Source organism: Bidens hawaiensis, unplaced genomic scaffold, assembly GCF_021521415.1.
Source record: "Bidens hawaiensis isolate Kalapana, Puna unplaced genomic scaffold, B.hawaiensis_p1.1 tig00008376_1, whole genome shotgun sequence".
NCBI classification, from domain to species: Eukaryota; Viridiplantae; Streptophyta; class Magnoliopsida; order Asterales; family Asteraceae; genus Bidens; species Bidens hawaiensis.
The window spans coordinates 634,155-641,187 of record NW_027491594.1 but is presented as its reverse complement, the minus strand read 5'-3'; the positions used below and the strand labels follow the sequence as shown (position 1 = coordinate 641,187).

General features: G+C 35.4%; 1 pseudogene across 1 annotated transcript; it reads left to right on the top strand.

Moving 5' to 3' along the window:
• The first annotated feature begins 241 nt into the window (after positions 1-241).
• Positions 242-3,896, top strand: LOC143637700 (uncharacterized; annotated as a pseudogene). The gene is made up of 7 exons (XR_013154481.1): positions 242-983; positions 1,646-1,736; positions 1,819-1,976; positions 2,072-2,123; positions 2,210-2,286; positions 2,873-2,966; positions 3,103-3,896. The product of XR_013154481.1 is annotated as an uncharacterized LOC143637700 (transcript).
• Positions 3,897-7,033: the final 3,137 nt, after the last annotated feature.

Here is a 7,033-nt window from a genome sequence, read left to right as displayed (position 1 = left end):
GAGGATGAACAAGATGAGTTTTTTGACACCCGCCAGGTGTTCGATGAAATGCCTGACTCGGATTCGGGTTGTTCGGATGAACGCTGTTCGACTTCGGGGTTCGGGTATGATTATTGGGTTGGGAATTTGGATAGTGTTGATGCTAGACGCGGTAAATTGTTGAGGTTTATGGGGTTGAGTTCAAGGTGGCTTGTGAAAAGAGACAGAGACGACGAAACGTGAACGTGAACGTGAATGTGAAGATGATTTTGTTGATGAAGTAAGATGTGACACCGAGCTTACCTTGCGTGAAAGTTCAAGCCTTCGTGATGAGTTTTTGTTTTCTAGATCTGTAACAGATCATCTTAGAGTTGACACTGTAAATAGAGGTGAATCGGATGAAGACGATGAACCGAATTCTGGTTCATCTTCTCAGCAGTCATCAAGAAAAGAAGGTGAAACCGGTAATTTGTTAATTAAAAGGAAGAAAGTGAAAAAGGGTTGGCTTCAGAAGCTAAACATTATGGCTCGAATCACGGATAAACATGATGAATCGGTGGCTTTAAAGCCCAATCACAAAATTCATGTGCGCACACACAACAAGAAATCAAAAGAGCTATCATCTGTTTACGCCACAAGAGTTTGCAGCACATGACGGCCCGATTTCAGTTATAAAGTTCAGTCATGATGGCAGATACTTAGCAAGTGCTGGTGAAGATGGTACTTTAAGAATTTGGAAGATATTTGAAGATAAAGATCCAAGATTGTATGAGATTCAAGAAACCGATCATTCTTCGGTTTACTTTTCAACTAATAATCTCTCTGAATTAGCACCCCTCAGAGCAGATAAAGATAAAACAAGAAAAATCAAAGGGTTTAGAAAATCATCTGAATTTGCTTGTGTTATTTTACCACCTAAAGTCTTCAGAATATCAGAGAAACCCGTGCATGAGTTTTATGGCCATGGTGGCGAGATCTTGTCACTTTCATGGTCCAAAAAAGGGGTATGCAACTATATACTTTGTAATATAACATGTTTTATTAACTCTATTTAAAAAAAAACAAACAAACAATTAGGCATGTAAATGAACCGAACAAAGATGAACGACGCATGTTTGTGTTCATTCGTTGAACTTTAACGAAACAATGATTGAACACGAACAACTAAACGAACGGGAAATTCTTGTTTGTGTTCGTTCTTTAAGAAAAGAATGTGTTCATGTTCGTTAATACCCGTTCGTCGACAATGTAAACGATTTGTTCACTAACGTAAACAAACGAACATAACTGAACGTAGATGAACACTAAAAGTAAATGTGAACAATTATGTGTTGGCTTAAAAAGTTATTCAGACTAGATTAAACTGTAGCGGGCATAAAAGATTAAAATGAATATATTAACGGACGAACTTACACAAACGTAAACTAACGAACATAAGCGAATTTAAATGAATGAACGCTCACAATCATAAATGAATGAACGATAAATGCATTTATGTTCGTTCAGTTAACTAAATGAACAAAAAATTTGTTCAAGCCCGTTCGTTTATTAAATAAAGAAACATAAACGAACTTATCAACGGAGCAGTTAACTGACATTTGGTTCGTTTACAGGCCTATCCACAATTCATAATTTTAATGAACTTGTTTTATTTACTATCATATAGTTTCTTCTATCATCTTCCGTGGATAAGACTGTTCGAATGTGGAAACTTGGACATGATGAATGCATCAAAATATTTACTCATCACAACTATGGTGAGTGCTGTCTAACGCATATATTTTTATTCTCTTTCCAGAATTCATGAAACTGAAGGATCATAATATGTTTTATTTGCAGTTACATGCGTTGAGTTTAATCCTGTGGATGATAATTATTTCATCAGTGGTTCAATAGACGGTAAAGTACGCAGATGGGATGTTCATAATCATCAGGTTATTGATTGGATTGATCTTGGTGATATTGTCACTGCTGTGTGTTATAATCCAGATGGCAAGGTATGTTTTTCTTTTACTAAAAAGTTATTATTTCAAGTTTTTTGCTTTGTTCGGTTATGTTACTAAGAGATGATCGTTATTTGATTACCATATAGGGAAGCATTGTGGGAACCTTAGATGGAAAAGGCAGTTTCTATGATATTATAGGTATAAATTGAACCTTAAAACTTAAAAGAACTGGTTAAAGTATGCGAGCCAATTAATTTAAAGAAAGCTACTGAAACTATTTGCAGATGATCGGCTGCAATTGCGTACTCAAATTTTGTCAATGAGTAAAAAGAAGTGGCCAAAGAGAATAACAGGATTTCAGGTATTGATGATAAAGCAACCGTTTTTTATAGTCTTATAAACGAACTGAACGTTGAGCGGCGGGAGGTATGCTTATGTTCGTTATTAAATAAACGAACAAACATGAACCAAAGGTTTTGTTCATATAGTTAAACAAGCGAACATGAACTGATGTCTTGTTCGTTCGTTTACGTTCGTTAATATATTTATTCAATATTTTTAGCCTATTGCTATATAATCTAGTTTTAGTAACTTTTTAAGCCCACCACATTGTTGTTCACACTTACTTTTAATTGGTTTTAGTTCGGTTAAGTTCACTCATCCATGTTTAACGATATTCGCTCGTTTGCTTTCGTGAACCGTTCGTTTATACTGTTAGCAAACAAACAAAACACATTTATTTTCTTAACAAACATACACGAACATAAAAACCTTGTTCATTTGTTTGATTGTTTGTGTTTGATCTTTTGTTTGGTTAAAGTTAAACAAACGAGCACAAACATGATCCGTTTGTGTTCATTCAGTTCGTTTATAGGCCTACTTTTTTGTTTATTTATTTATTTACTTTTTCATCATCTTATGATATTAATTTTTCATTTTCATCTCAGTTTTGCCCAATTGACTCGAGGAAAGTAATTGTTTCATCAGCTGATTCACAAGTAAGAATCCTTTGTGGGATTAATCTTGTTGGCAAATTAAAGGGTATGTTACTATGTTGTACTTAACTATCAAAACTTGTACCTTATGCATTAAATGTTGTACATGACTTTTGAAACTTTATTATACAGGTAATAGAAGTTCAAATGTTGTACATGACTTTTGAAACTTTATTATACAGGTAATAGAAGTTCAGGAAGCCAAATGTCAGCATCCTTCACATCAGATGGAAAACACATAATCTCAACTTCTGAGGATTCAAACATTTATGTTTGGAACCACAACCTTAACATTCCCAATATACCCTTGACAAAACCAAAAACCAACTTATCATTTGAAAACTTTTTATCACAAAACACAACAATGGCCATACCTTGGTGTGGTCTCAAAACCATAGCAGCCGCACTTCCTTTACCAAGACTTACATTAAACAACCGCCACCTTAGCAACAACATTAACATTAATGTTGTTCCAAGAAGTTCAATTGGTTCACCTCGTATGCAATCGCCATCAACAGCCCGTGGGCTTTTCTTGGAGGCGTTATTAAAAGGACCACCAACGTGGCCTGCTGAGTCACTCCCAGGGTCAACTCAAGTTAGTGTTTCACTCTCAATGAGTAAATCAGAGTACAAGTTCTTGAAAACTGCATATCAAAGTACTTTTGTTGTGCCACATTTATGGGGTCTAGTTATTGTTGCAGCAAGTTGGGATGGACGGATTAGAACGTATCTGAATTATGGGTTGCCCATTCGGTTGTGAAGCCTTAAAACAATCTTCTTTTGGTATGCGTATTTATATGCATAATTGCATACATATATTATATGAATATATTTAATGCTTGTTTGGGTTTCTGAAAAAAGAAACCAATGTAGATTTGTATATTTTTTTTCCGGGTTTTATTTGTTGATTCGGTTAACATCTAATGTTGTTAGATAATGAAGTTTAAGCTGAGAAAAAGAAAAACAAGAATTGTGAGTTTATTATCCCGGTTACATAGTTATCTTATATATCAGTGTATGCTAGATCACTTCTTAAATTTTGATATAGTTACCCTGAAATACATGCTAAAAGTGTCGACTTTCGCTCGTTCATGCTTTCCAAAATGATCAATCTTATCATTTCTTAAGACTTGTCATAAACATCTACAAATGTTAATCGAAAACTATAATAATTTTGATCCAATGTTCGCAACATTTCATCGTATCATTCATAACATTCCACAACCCCCATAGACTTTGTTTCATGGTCATTTAGATTTTTTTTTAAGTTGTAGTTTTAATATAAAAATTGGCTTTTAGGTACTTGAGAATGGAGCAATGGGATTTAGGGGGTGTTTGGGTTTGCTTATTTTCCCCTCCTTTTAACTTTTAACTTTTGCAAAGAGGAGAAAATAGAAAAAGGTGTTTGGATAAGTGAAAATGACTTTAAGAACATTCTCATCCCGTTCCCTATCCCTATATCCATATATATCATATAATTATACTAAAAAAACACTACAATTCTCTTTTCTGTTCAATTAAATAATATTTTTTTATATATTTTTCATTATAGTTTTCTCTCTCCACCCTATAATTTATAAAAAAATCACTACCTTTTTCCCAAATTTACAAAAAATCACTACCTTTTCTCTCTCTATCCTATAATTTACACTCACAACCTCACCCTATAATTTACAACCCTCCTCACATTATTTTAGGGGATGGGTTGGGAATGCTCTAAGTTTTAACTTTTCATTTAGCGTAAAAAAACTGATTTTGAGAAGTTCGAAATTTGTGACTTTTGGGTTAAAAATGCATATGTACGTACCCACATAAGCTAATTCAAACATTTTTTTAAAAAACTCCTTTTCAAAAGTCATAAGCTATAAAAGTCCTTTTAGCCAAAAGTCCTTTTCTACTAAATAAGCAATCCCAAACACACCCTTAGGTGTCCAGCCATCTGAGATAGCCCTAGATTAAACTTTATTCCTTTACACACTATTCTGATACGTGACATCACCATATGAGACCAGTTATTTGAGATAGCGGGATTCAATTCTAATCATGACAACTATTTTTAAAGATGACAGCATGATTTATGATTGGAACCATGTAGAACACCTTTTGAATACTATTATCTTATTCCCTGCTAATATTCTCATGCATCACCTTACTAATATTCTCACATGTTAGAAAATATCGAAAATATACGTGTTCATGGAATCTAACACCTCTATCATCTTTAATATTTATCCAACCAAACTCACGGTATGACATGCTCACATTAATTAAATAAAACCACATAACATAAAAGGATAATTCACCTATATTACATTAAAACAGTATATTACAAACATTCAAACTAAAACTTATCTTAAAAGGATAATATATTACAAGCACGGGTGAATAACAAGCTGGATAATTTATTGTGGACGGCAGGGACAACGATTTTTCTTGTGACCGAGGTTTTTGCATATTGTGCATTTAGGAGGATCTTTTTCTTGCTCCACATACCTCGCATCCATTTCGTTATGGATCCTTCTTTGTTTCAACCTTCTCCTTTTAATAGTAATTCTTGACGCGTCTCCTTGAATTCTCCAAGTCGGTCTCCCCCCATAAATCTACATGCGCGAGCGGGTAAAAGTGACCACTGTATAGCAACCGATACATTGAAATATGGAATCGACAATATACAATTGCATGAGGATTTTCCCTTCTCCTGTGGCAAACAGTGATTGCATGTGAACAAGGCGATCTTTCAATCTTCCATCTCTCACATGTGCAGGTTCTTTTTTTTTCTTTTTTTTATGGTATTCAACTGTATAGTCATTTCCACCGTCTTTAGTGGTTTGAAGCCTCGACTCAACGTGGTACCTTTGCTCTGACCCATCATATAAGAATACCATGTGTTCTCTGAAATGACCATCACGTCCACTGAAAGGCATCATGATTGGAAATGAATCCGGCTATCTCAAATGGCTGGTCTCATATGGTGATGCCATGTGTCAGAATAGTGTGTGGAGGAATAAAGTTGGATCTAGCCATCTCAGATGGCTGATCCAGTCACAATACAATTGCAGGTCGTCGCTTACGTGGATTGTCACTAGGAGAGAGGAATTCAATCCATACATCTCAGATGGCTGGACACCTAAATCCATTTTGCTTCATTATCAGATACCTAAAAGCCATTTTTTTATATTAAAGCTACCACTTAAAAAAAATCTGGTCATTTATCACTTGATATCATAAAACACCATAAGAACACTTTAAACCATGTTTATAAGCATATAAAATCATTCTTAAGAATCATGCAATTACCTCATCCAAGATCCATCTATATAACATTTAAAATCACATTGCATGCTTTAAAATTTTCTTTAGTTTTAACTTTTAACACATATTCCAGCCCGAATCTCGTTAAAAAGGGCATCTAGACTTCACATTAATTATTTCTAAAATCCCTTACAAAGCTATGGATCGTTTACTTTTACTTGGATTAAAGAGTTAACACAAAACTTCCTCAAACACGTTGTCCTGTGTGATTGTGACACGTCTCGACTGCTTATGCTAGGCGCCACCTGAACCACCATGTATGCCATCGTCCGCCACTTGAACCTGAGATCTCCCTTCTGAGAGGCTTGTGCCTCTACCAAGTGGCCAGGTCAGGCGCTACAGAACAATTTGTTCTTGTTGGGACGCTATAGACCTATTTAGACGTTGGGTATGTTTGGCAAAACAAGCTGGAAGCTGGTAGCTAGAAGCTGGAAGCTGGTAGCTGTTAGATGTAGCTTTTTAGATATATTTAGGTGTTTGGCAGAGTAGCTGGAGCTTTTAATAAAACTAATTGGGTGCCAGCGCGGTGCAACGGAGTGCGCACGCAACCTGAGATCAACCGCATAATCAGTGTCGGTACGTGATTCACTTGATATTAGTGCACGCATAACCCAAATGCAGACGTGTACTTTGTGCAAAGGCAGCAAGCGTGTAATCGTGGCGAAAATCAAGAAACAAAGCTAAAATATACAGTAATTTCAAACAGATAGTTTTTTAAACCAACCTCTTTTGATTTGAAACCCTTTCCGACCCGACACCGTTTTAATCTGAAACATGTTCTGACCTGGCCCCTTTCGACCC